Source organism: Protopterus annectens, chromosome 3.part0 (genome assembly GCF_019279795.1).
Source record: "Protopterus annectens isolate FY-2018-M chromosome 3.part0, PAN1.0, whole genome shotgun sequence".
Taxonomy (NCBI): domain Eukaryota; kingdom Metazoa; phylum Chordata; order Ceratodontiformes; family Protopteridae; genus Protopterus; species Protopterus annectens.
Window position 1 is genome coordinate 655,544,836 of NC_056731.1, and position 11,199 is coordinate 655,556,034.

The window sequence follows — 11,199 nt, forward strand, 5'->3', positions numbered from 1 at the left end:
GGAAAGGAAAAGAAAGGAAAGGAAAGGAAAGGAAAGGAAGAAGTGTGTTTTGAGAGATAAAGTTTCAGCTAGAAAGATGGAAAAGAAAGCAACAGTGGTGTTTATAGTGACAAAGACAGAAAAGAAGTGCATCTGGAGAAAAAGTAAGTCTTGTAAATAAGATCACTGTAAGAATAAATGGCTGTTTCTCAGTTAGGATTTGGGGAAGTGTATGTATAACATTTGGTTAGAAATACAAGAGTATGAGCTAGGCATGCTAAAAGAAAACCAGATCTGTTTGTTATCTTAAGTTTAGGGGACTGCAAGTCCACCACTACCATAAATGATGCAGTTGAGTTTCCCACATTTGGGGAAATTATAGGAGTCAACCCAACTGAAAAGTACAATTTAAGTGCCTCATCCTGTGGAAACCACCTTCTTGATCATGGTATTTCCCCTGGAGGTAAGTATGACTTTGGTTATTGAGAACCTGTCAGTTCTGTATGTGATTAGTGGCAAAACTAGGTTTGAGAAAGGAAAGGAAAGAACAAAGCCTATTTGAGGAGAGAAAGACAGAAAGGAAAGGAAAAAGCATGTTTTGAAAGAGAAAGATGGAAAGGAAAAGAAGCAGCATGTTTTGAGAGAAAGTTTGAGAGAGAAATTTGGAAAGGAAAGGAAGAAGCATTTTTTGAGAGAAAAAGACAGAAAAGAAGTGCATTTGTAGAAAAAGGTAAATGTTGCAAATAGAAGTAAATGATTGCTTTTTGGAGTTAGGAGCTTGGGGAATTGTATATATAACATTGGTTAGACATACAAGCTTGAGAGCTAAGCATGGTAGAACAAAAGAAACAGATCTATTTGTTGGATTAAGTTTAGAAGACCACATGAACGTGGTCCCCCACTATCATAAATTATGCAGTTGAGTTTCCCACATTTGGGGAAATCACAGAAGTCCACCCAACCAAAGATTACAATGGAAGAGCTTCATCCTGGCGAAATCACCCTCTTGATTGTGGTATTTCCCCTGCCATTTAAGTATGCCTTTGGTTACTGACAACCTGGCACTGGTGTAGGTGGTTAGTGACAAACCTGGGTTTGAGAAAATAGAGGAAAATTTTGAAATGAAAGGAATAATTCTGTTTTGAGAGGAGAAAGATGGAAATGAAAGGATGAACTGTGTTTCAAGAGAGAAAGTTTAAGAAAAAAAATGAAAATGAAAGGAAGCAGTGTGTTTCAAGAGAGTAAGACAGAAAAGTACTTTTGGAGAAAAACGTAAGTTTGTAAATAAGAGTAATGCAGGAGTAAATGATTGGCTGTTTCTGAGATAGAATCTTGGGGAATGGGATGTACAACATCAGTTAGAAATACAGGCTTGTGAGCTAAGCATGGCAAAACAAAAGAATCAGATCTGTTTGCTTGTTAGCTTAAGTTAAGGGAACTGCATGAATGCAGCCCCACACTATCATAAAGTATGCAGTTGAGATTCCCATATTTGGGGAAATCACAGAAGTCTACCCAATCGAAAAGCCCAATGGAAGAGCCTTAACCTGGAGAAACTACCTTCTTGATCATGGTATTCCAACTGCCAGGTAAGAAAGAAAGGAAAGAAAGAAGCGTGTTTCAAAAGAGAAAGTTCAAGAAAGTTCAAGCTGGGAATTTCTGGTTAAAGGCTTATAGTGCCTGCGTATTTGAACTGTTTCTTACTGAAATTGGTACACCTTGTTTGCTGTAGCATAGACTAGATCCAGGCCTGCTGAATCTAGCTTTGTTTGTATGCTTGTTGTTTGTTTGCTTATTTCCCTGAAACGCTAATTCCACCTAAAACACGGCTTTTCAGCACTTCTGTGGATCCCTAGTGATATCTGCATTGCTTACTGTACTTATTTCCTTGTTTCACTTGAAAGAAAGTTACTGTTTGTCATTTTTGCATTTAAGTTACCTGTAACACATTGCATTTAAGTTACCTGGCACTTGCTCACTAAAGCAACTATATAAGTCAGCACTAAAAAATTAAAAGCACTACACCCTCACAAACTCCCCTTGAGTACCTTGTTCCCCATTGGCCCTTTTTTCAGTTATAAAGGAATTCCCAATACTATTCTAGCATGTCCAAAGGTCAGTTGTCAATCTCCTCTCTGGTCCAGCTGGTGAATCTGGGAATCTTGAGGCAATGTTACAACTGCCTCATGTACATAGACAACCCTCTCCTCCTCCCAACAAATTCCAACACATGTGAGAGATGCAACTATATAGTCAAACTGGAGGCTAAGCTCTCTCAACTCAGTACTGGTGTAACCAGTCAGGAGGAGAAGGAAACCACACTCACTACAATTCCAGTCTCACATAGACCTACCATGACAGCAAACCAAACACATAAACGCACAAAAGCATACTTGGAGGCTCTAAATAAAAATGTGCCTAAGCAGCAGAGACCTCCAAAGCAGACACCCAAGCAACTGCTACCCCAAAACAAAACACGTGCAACACATAGCTCACAAAGCCTATGTGCCAAACAGTCACAGCCCTTAAGGCTAAACAAGACACCTGATACACTTGTAATAGGTGACTCTATCGTCAGGCACACTGACGTCCCACTCACCAGGCTGAACAAGGAGAAGGTCATGGTGAGCTGCCTGTCAGGCGCTAGGATCCGCCACATAACACAAGCACTCAGGTCACTCCAAGGGAAGTACAAATATGACTCAGTCATTGTCCATGCTGGTGTGAATGACCTGAGATGTACCTCCCTGGACTACATGAAAAGAGACATAGAGGAGCTCTCTGAGCATGTAGCCAGGCTGGTATGACCCTGACCTTGAGTAGCATCTTACCCTTACCAAGAATGATGCCACAATATGAAGACAAGATGACCAATTTCAACAACTGGCTTAAGTATTGGTGTCATTCAAAGGGGATCCAATGCCTGTCAGCCTGGGATGACATGCTCGACAAGCCACTATGCTTCGCTAGGGACGGCTTGCATTTATCACCCCTGGGCTTTCAGATATTGGCAAAGGCTCTTGCTACCCCCATAGTGCCTTTTTTAGGCAAGGCTCAAAAGACAAACCCTCCTCCATAGGTATCACAAGGGATAAGAAACTAAGAGTAGTGCTACTCAACGCCAGAAGTCTAAACCTCAAGATGCACGCACTCAAAGCTCTCCTTAGCATGGAGAACATCGATATCTGTGCAGTAACAGAAACCTGGTTCAAGGCTCCCGAGAGCACCCCTGCACTACCAGGTTATACCTCATACCATGCTTTTCGGCCCCAAAACTTGGACCGAACCACAAAAGGAGGGGGAGTATCAATATTCGTCAAAGATACCCACACCTCCAGGTTGGTGGCACAGCACGAAGCATCAGAGACTATCCATGTGCAACTAACAGTGGGTAAAACTGCCTTCCAGTTTATAGCCTGCTACAGACCACCCTCCCAAACCCAGGAACCCCACTCGGCCTTCTTGAGAACACTGTAAAATATGAAGGTCTCTCCAAACACCATTATATTGGGCGACTTCAACTACCCAAACATAGACTGGGAGCATTACTCTAGCTCCAACACCCTAGCCTAAAGGTTCCTAGAATTTATAAACTCATATGCTATGGAACACCTTGTTACCACTCCCACAAGAGGGAAAAACATACTGGACCTGATCATCACCAACACGGGGACTCTATGCTCCAGACCAGAAGTGTATTCCTCACTGGTAAGATCAGACCATAAACTAATCTCGCTGGATATTCACATCCCGACCCCACCCCCTGCCCAGAAAACCACAGTGAAAAACTTCTCTAAAGCAAATTTCACACTCCTCAAAACCGAAGTGGAATCCTTCAAAGCGCCGGGCCTGTGGAAAATACGGCCCAGACCGCAGAATCCTTTATAAATGCATTCTATGAACACCTTCAGGAATGCATGGATCATGCAATCCCAAATAAAACCAAGACCCAGTCCTCCAAAGGCAGACGTCCTGTCTGGTGGACCCCAGCCATAAACAAACTATACAATATAAGGAGGAAGCTACTACATGAGAGAACAAAATCCCAAAAAGGGAAGGCATCTCTGATCAGTATTAGCAAAAAACTACTGGCACTCATAAAATCGTCTAAGGCCAGCTTCGAGAGAAAAATTGCACAGCACACTAAGGATAATCACAAGGCTTTCTTTAGTTATGTTAGGAACCTGGGTGGGAATTCCCAGATATGCTCAGAATTAGTCCAAAATGACAATAAAATACACCGAACTCACAGACATTGCCAACATCCTAGCTGACAGGTTCAGCGCAAACTTCTCAACCCCCTTCCCACCAAAAGGGCAAATATCTAGCCCAGCAGAGTGCTGCCCCCCTGACATCTCAGATGCTCAGGTAAGAGCCGCCCTCCAAAGCAAAAAACACAGCATCAATGGGACCAGACGGTGTCCCGGGCTGCGTCCTACATGAACTCCAAGAAGAGCTAAACCCAAACATAAAACTACTGTTCAATCTCAGCCTTATTACAGGCTATGTACCCAAAGAGTGGTGTACAGCAACAGTGGTCCCTCTCCACAAAGGTGGTGCCTCAACGGATCCTGGAAACTATCGCCCCATAAGCCTGACTAGCTTGGTCTGCAAAGCTATGGAAAGGATCATCATGGATCTCATAAATAAAGATATTGGGGACCTACAGACACTGGATCCTACCCAGTTCGGCTTTGTTAAGGGCAGATCCTGCCTCTTAAACCTGGTTGATTTCTTTGAAACAGTCACCAAGGCCATTGACGAGGGGAAGGTGGTCCACACAGCCTACCTGGACCTCACAAAAGCCTTCGATACAATACCCCACTCGGGCATTATAGATAAGCTCACCAGCTTAAATATAAACCCCTATGTCACTAGATGGGTTGCAAACTGGCTCAAGGACAGAACCCACATGGTTAGAATTGCTGGAGCCATGTCAGACTCCAAACCAGTTACAAGTGGCATCCCACAAGGCTCAGTCCTGGGACCTCTCTTGTTCGGTATATATTTCTCAGAGGTACAGGCCAACATGGAAGGACTGTGGCTGACCAAGTTCGCAGATGACTGCAAACTAGGTGCCATAATCGACTCTCCAGCCAACACAAGCATCCTCCAAAAGGGCCTCATAGAAATAGACAACTGGTGCCAGAGCCATGGCCTTAAGCTAAATGCCTAAAAGTGTATAGTCATCCCCTTTGGCAAAAACAAAGTGCCCACAAATTACCACATAGGTGGTAATCCATTAAGTACGGAAGAAGTAATTAGGGACCTGGGGACCCAAGTTGATAGCAATCTCTCATTTGACAACCACGTGGCCAAATTGGTTAGAAAAACATTTTATATAGCCCACCTAATCATGAAGGGATTCACATCTAGATCAGGGGAGGCCTCTTTACTCATCCCTCATCAGGCCCATAATTTAGTACAATGCCCCTTTTGGGATGTACCTTACCAGACACCTACAGCAACTGGAAAGACCCCAATAGTACCTCACCAAGAGGATCGAAGGGCTCAAACAGATGCCATATGCTGTCTGGTTAAAGAAACTCCAGCTCTACTCAGTGGCATACCGCCTGCTCAGAGGCGATCTGTGCCTGACGTATAAAGCCATGTCCAACCCGGAATTAATGGACATGCTGCACCTCAGAAAATCCAAATCCCATCGAGCTGCGTGCTCGAGAGACTTGAACCTCAGCACTGAAATAAATAGGACATGCTGGAGGGACAGATTCATAACCCAGAGGCTCCCTTCACTCTGGAATAAAATCCCAGTCCAGGTTAGGCAGAGTCCGTCATTGACTCTCTTCAAGAGGAATCTTGATGAGTGGATGGGGGATTGTAGGTTTGCCCCGGGTATCACTTCTGTGTCACTGTTAGACAGGCACAGTATACTATCCTCGAAAAAGGGCATAGCAAAATTAATTTAAAATGGGTGGCGAAAGCCAAACACACTCTGGCTAGGCTTATAAATGCCCTAGGGCAGATAGCCTAGCATGAACCTATGAACCTATAAACACAGAAAGGAAGGAAAGAATTATTTAGAGGGACTGACAAATGTTAAAGTATTGCAGAATAGGGGGAATCTCACAGTACAAGAAGAGGATCAGCTGCAGAATTCTAAACAGAAAATAAGGGGTTACCTCAATGATATGCACAAGTTTAAAAAGATTGCTATTAAGCAACTGTTTTTTTTATTTTTTTATAATAACTCTAGAGCATGAAAACTTTTAACAATGCCTCAGGCAACAGAAGTAGAAAGGGCTGTCGCCAAGCTTAAGGAGCCTATAACAAGGAAGGTAACAGGAGATCCTGTAGAAATTTTATGAAAGTCTATATAAAGTGGAGAAACATGGAAATCAAGAAATGATAAAAATGGAAATGTTTATGGAAGAAATAAATATGCCAAGGTTAGAAGTAGATGAGGGTCAATTGCTAACAGGATAGGAGGAGACGAGATAAAAATGGTGATGTAGAACCAATCTACAGGAAAGCCCCCGCAACAGATGGTATTCCTGTGGAAGCTTGGAAGCTAAGAGGAGAAAAAATGGATAAAGCTCTGGAGGGTTTTGTTTAACAATATTTTAAGAGGAGGAGAAGTACCAATGGTTCTATATTATCTTGGCAAAACGGCATTACAATGAATGCCATTTTGCCGACAAATGAACAGCGAACTGCAAAATCAGCGAAAGCCCAGGTCACCGATTTTTTTTCCTAGGGAAAAAAATCGGTAGACCAACAACACACAGCACACCAGTTAAAACATTTCAAAGTGGGGGGCTTCACCCCCCACACCCCCCAATGTGGGAGGCCGTGCCCCCCACACCCCCCAACTAAATATAGCAACTCCACGATCGCACTACAGTGGGGTAAAGGGAAATGTCACTGTGACGGCCAAGCAATTTTTTTTTTCCCTAGGAAAAAAATCTCTGACCTGAGCTTTCGCTGTATTGCCACTTCACTGTTTATTTGTCGGTAAAATAGCATTCGCTGCAATGCCATTTCAACAAGATAATATAGACCTGTACCAACATCCTGGAAGAAAGCAGTGGTAGCTGTAATACCTAAAGAGGGTAAAGATCCATCAGAACCAGCTTCGTTCAGGCCTATTTTAATACTAAACCATGATTACAAAGTGTTTATGTTTATAATGGCTAAAGGAATGGCAAAAATGATTCCAGAATTGATAGTTATGGATCAGTGTTTTTGTGGAGGGGAGGCAAACATTTGACAACATTAACAGAGCATTAAAGCAGAAGGTAAGAAACTACCACTGCTGTTGGTGGGTCTTGATGCAGAGAAAGCATTTGACAGAGTAAGCTAGGACTTTATGAGCAGGGCAATGGAAGCATTTGCATTTCCTGATAAAATTATAAGTTCAATTAAGAGGATATATGAGGGATTGGAGGTGAAAATTAAAGTGGGTGAGGTCCTCTCTGATAATTTCTGCTTGAGCAGAGGAACATGGCAGGGGTGTCCTCTTTCCCCTTTGTTGTTTGCATTATATTTAGAACCATTGCCAAAGAAATTAAGGGACTCAGAAATTCAAGGATATATTTTGTATGGTAGTCAAGAAAAGCTGGCTCTATTTGCAGATGATATTATTTTATACTTGACAAAACCAGAAAGGGACATTATAGTGTTGTGTGACATTTTGAGATGGTTTCAAATCTTTTCAGGATACAAAATTAATGAAGCTAAAACAAAGGCAATAGCAGTAAATTATGTGCCCATACTCAAATTGGTTCAGCAATATCCATACTTAAGGGAATATGATAAAATGAAGCATTTAGGAGTACGGATAAAAAAAGATTCTGGTGTGGCAGCTAAGGATATGTGGGAAGAGACTAAACAAAAAATAATACAAAAAAGCAGAAAATAAAAGCTGTATTATATGGATAGTAAGATACAAGCAGTTAAAATGTTTTTAGTCCCTTTAGTCTTATACGTATGTCAGGCATATTTTTATCAACCAGAGGAGAAGTTGTGGATAGCAACTAATAAAGAGCTGAAGGATTTTATCTGGAAGGGGAAGATAGCAAGAGTTAAGTGGGATAAGCTGATTCTTCCAATAGAACAAGTTAGATTAGGATTACCCAATTTGAAGGGGTATTTCAGAGCTATACAGTTAAGGCTGCTAAACATTGCACAAGCAGAATATATCATTCAGAGTGGAAAGGGGTTATCAGGAAATGGGGAAGCTCGAGAAACAAGAAGAGACTGGGATTTTGGATGTAGACCTTTAACGAGAATAACAATAATCATACAGAATGTTATATTCATAAAGTAGAAGAAAGTATTCTAAGAACTAAGCCAACATTAGAATGGAGAAAGCAGATTCTGCCAATAGGGATGACTGCAACTAGGGATGCAGACAACAGGCAAGAAGACAGTTGGAATTTATTGGAGAAAACTGGCAAAGGAACCAAGGAATTGGGAGCCAATAACTAAAGAGGAAAAGGTAATAGAATGGAATGATGCCAAGAATTTATTTGCACTGCAGGTTAGAGATCGCCTTCCATATCAAGGATCAATGTCAGAGTAGAGGCGAAGAGAAAGAAATAGGGGGTCCTAAACAAAAGACCAGCACTGGTAGAGTTTTTAGTAGAATCTGGAACAGAAGCTTCCATTAAAAAGGAATAATTAATAGAACATATAAAATATTGCCTGATAACTATAAGTATCAATCAGAAGAGGTTAGAATGGATTGGAAATAGAGATTGGGTAACAAATTTGCAAATAAACAATGGGAGGACATATGTATGTCTCCCAAATATGCAACAAAATCTAAACGATTTAGGATTTTTGCTTGGAAATGTTTACATCAATATTTTCATACCCCAAGTAGACTCCAGATAATTTTTCCTCAGGTAGACAGCAAATGTTGGAGGTGTGAATGGGAAGAAAGAGGTAATTGGGGCATATTTTCTAGGACTGCAATGAGTTGGCAGACATTAATGACTCCCTACAGGCTGTACTGTCTGAGATGCTGGGTGGGCAGATTGGTATGATGAGAGAGATGATTTTTCTGAGCTATGATACTGAATTGAAACTGCCTAAACTTGGTAAGGCCTTACTGAGCCCAATTATGGTGGCTGCCAAAAATGCAGTTACTAGAAAATGGAAATCAAAATCTAAACCAACTGTACTAGAAGTAGTGAATATAGTAACAGAGGTAAAACTACTGGAATTGAGATCTTTAGAAAAGGGTAGGAACAAATTACAAAGAAAAAATGGGAATTGTGGGAGCAATACATACAGGGAGGAATGATGTTTAAAAAAAGGCAGGACTTAAATGAGATATGTAATGTTTGACTGAAAATGATTGGGTAGATTATAAGTGATTTATAATGTTTGCAACTGGGAGTGTGTCAGTCTGGTTTGTGATGTAAAATGCTTGCAACTAGGATTGTGCTGGTGTAGTTTTTCATTTATATAAATGTGTGATTGACTATATCATTAAGTGATGGTTTAATATAGATGTTTCTTGTCTAAAAAAAGAAAAGGCAGGAATTGAATAATGTATGTAATGTTGTTTAGGGTACATGATGTATATCAATACATGTGATGTATAATTTTTGTAAATGTGAACTTGTTAATGCAGTTTGATTAAATGTAAATGTGTCTATGTCACAAGAAGGTGTTAAAAAACTGTTGAAGTTCCTGAAATGCTACACATCAGACTTGCAAAGCAAATGATTGGAAATAGCAGTGGAAAATACTGAAAATAATTCAAAACTGAGGATCACTCATAAACATTTCTGTAAGTATACACATCTGATTTCCAATTCCTTAAGCCAGTGATTTTATAAAAATGTGTGTCATTTATTTTGCAATTAGTTGATAATGACACCAACTTTGAACTTCTGGGAAAATAAAACCCTGACAGCTGTTAATAAAATCTGAAAATTCACAATGGAATAACACTACAGTAAAAAAAAAAAATCATGACTAAAGGAAAACATATTTCCTCCACACGTTATTTAAAGTAGTAACCATTTTAAAATGAATATTAAAAGAAACATAATAACCGCATGTTTGTCGAAAGTCATGGTGACAGTAAAGTTCATTAGACACTGAGAGCTGTTCCTAAAATTACACTTCACCCCTACCACTCTGCTAGGGATTGCTAAATATATGAGGGTCTTGGCTGCAGTGGATCACCCAAGCAAACTGAAATACTCTTAAGAAAAAAATGCACTAGTGTAGTCACCATCTGTTAAATGCAGTCATTTTGCTGCAGATAACAAAACCCTTGTTACAACTTTAGCATTTCTACACTTACTGTAGAATACAGCACTAATATGGATACAGCTGAATCAGTGAATAATAACTCTCATCTTCTTTTCTCAGGAATTCTGATCAAAGGCAAAAATAATAGGAGAGGAGACAGGGATCCAAAATTAAGGGCATGTTTTTTTAAAATATCACTGTTGTTGTGTCTTTCGGCTTTTTTCCCGGTTAGGGGTCGCCACAGCAGATCTCCAGTCCGCTAATGGTTGGCAGCAGATTTTTACGTGCCGAATTGCCAACTATGATGCACAACCTTTAACGAAGGTATGCTCATTTACGCATGTCTCCACACAGAAGACGCTCTAGCTGAGAATCAAACGGGATAATGTCTTACTGTGAGGCGACAACGCTACCGCAGCACCACTTGTAATTTACTTAAAAGGTTAAAAGAACACCAATTCTGCATTGAGTTGCATTTTCTGAACAATTGAATGTATGATTCTCTAATGTCTGACTTTCTGGCATTACCTACTTCTGTAATCCTCTGTAATTTACCTGAATATCAAACATTTTATCAGGGGCAGGATAAAAACATAAGGCAAAATCAAGAACATTCTGCAAAATTTAAGACAGGTGAGAGGTATAAATGAATAACATATTATCACTGCTCTTCAAGTTGGACATAGCTGGTAGCCCTCCTAGAATAATTTATCGCTCCCCTCCAAGTCAAACATAGCTGGTAGCCCCCCTCCCCTAGCTATTAAAAAGGCTGGCAATTACTTTCTTGTTAAAGCATGTGGAGGTTAAAAAATGGGTTAACACAATTCAACTCATGTATTTTGTTGTTTCATTCAAATATATGTACATGTTCAGACAACACCACTTTGCATTTTATTTTATTATAACTGACGGGGAGCGCTTTCTTCCTACCAGAAGTGCATAATGATAAACAAATAAATAAATTAGTTATAAACTGATGGGGGGATGTAG

The 11,199-nt window shown here is 40.4% G+C and overlaps 3 non-coding genes across 3 annotated transcripts; all 3 read right to left on the reverse strand.

Annotated features, from left to right (window-relative positions):
* Positions 1 to 292: 292 nt before the first annotated feature.
* LOC122797412 lies at positions 293 to 450 on the reverse strand. Its single transcript, XR_006364131.1, has one exon. It is a non-coding gene; the product is annotated as a U1 spliceosomal RNA (small nuclear RNA).
* A 402-nt stretch (positions 451 to 852) lies between these two features.
* On the reverse strand, positions 853 to 1,018 carry LOC122797407. The gene has a single exon (XR_006364126.1). It is a non-coding gene; the product is annotated as a U1 spliceosomal RNA (small nuclear RNA).
* A 392-nt stretch (positions 1,019 to 1,410) lies between these two features.
* Positions 1,411 to 1,576, reverse strand: LOC122797409. The gene has a single exon (XR_006364129.1). It is a non-coding gene; the product is annotated as a U1 spliceosomal RNA (small nuclear RNA).
* Between the last annotated feature and the right edge of the window lie 9,623 nt (positions 1,577 to 11,199).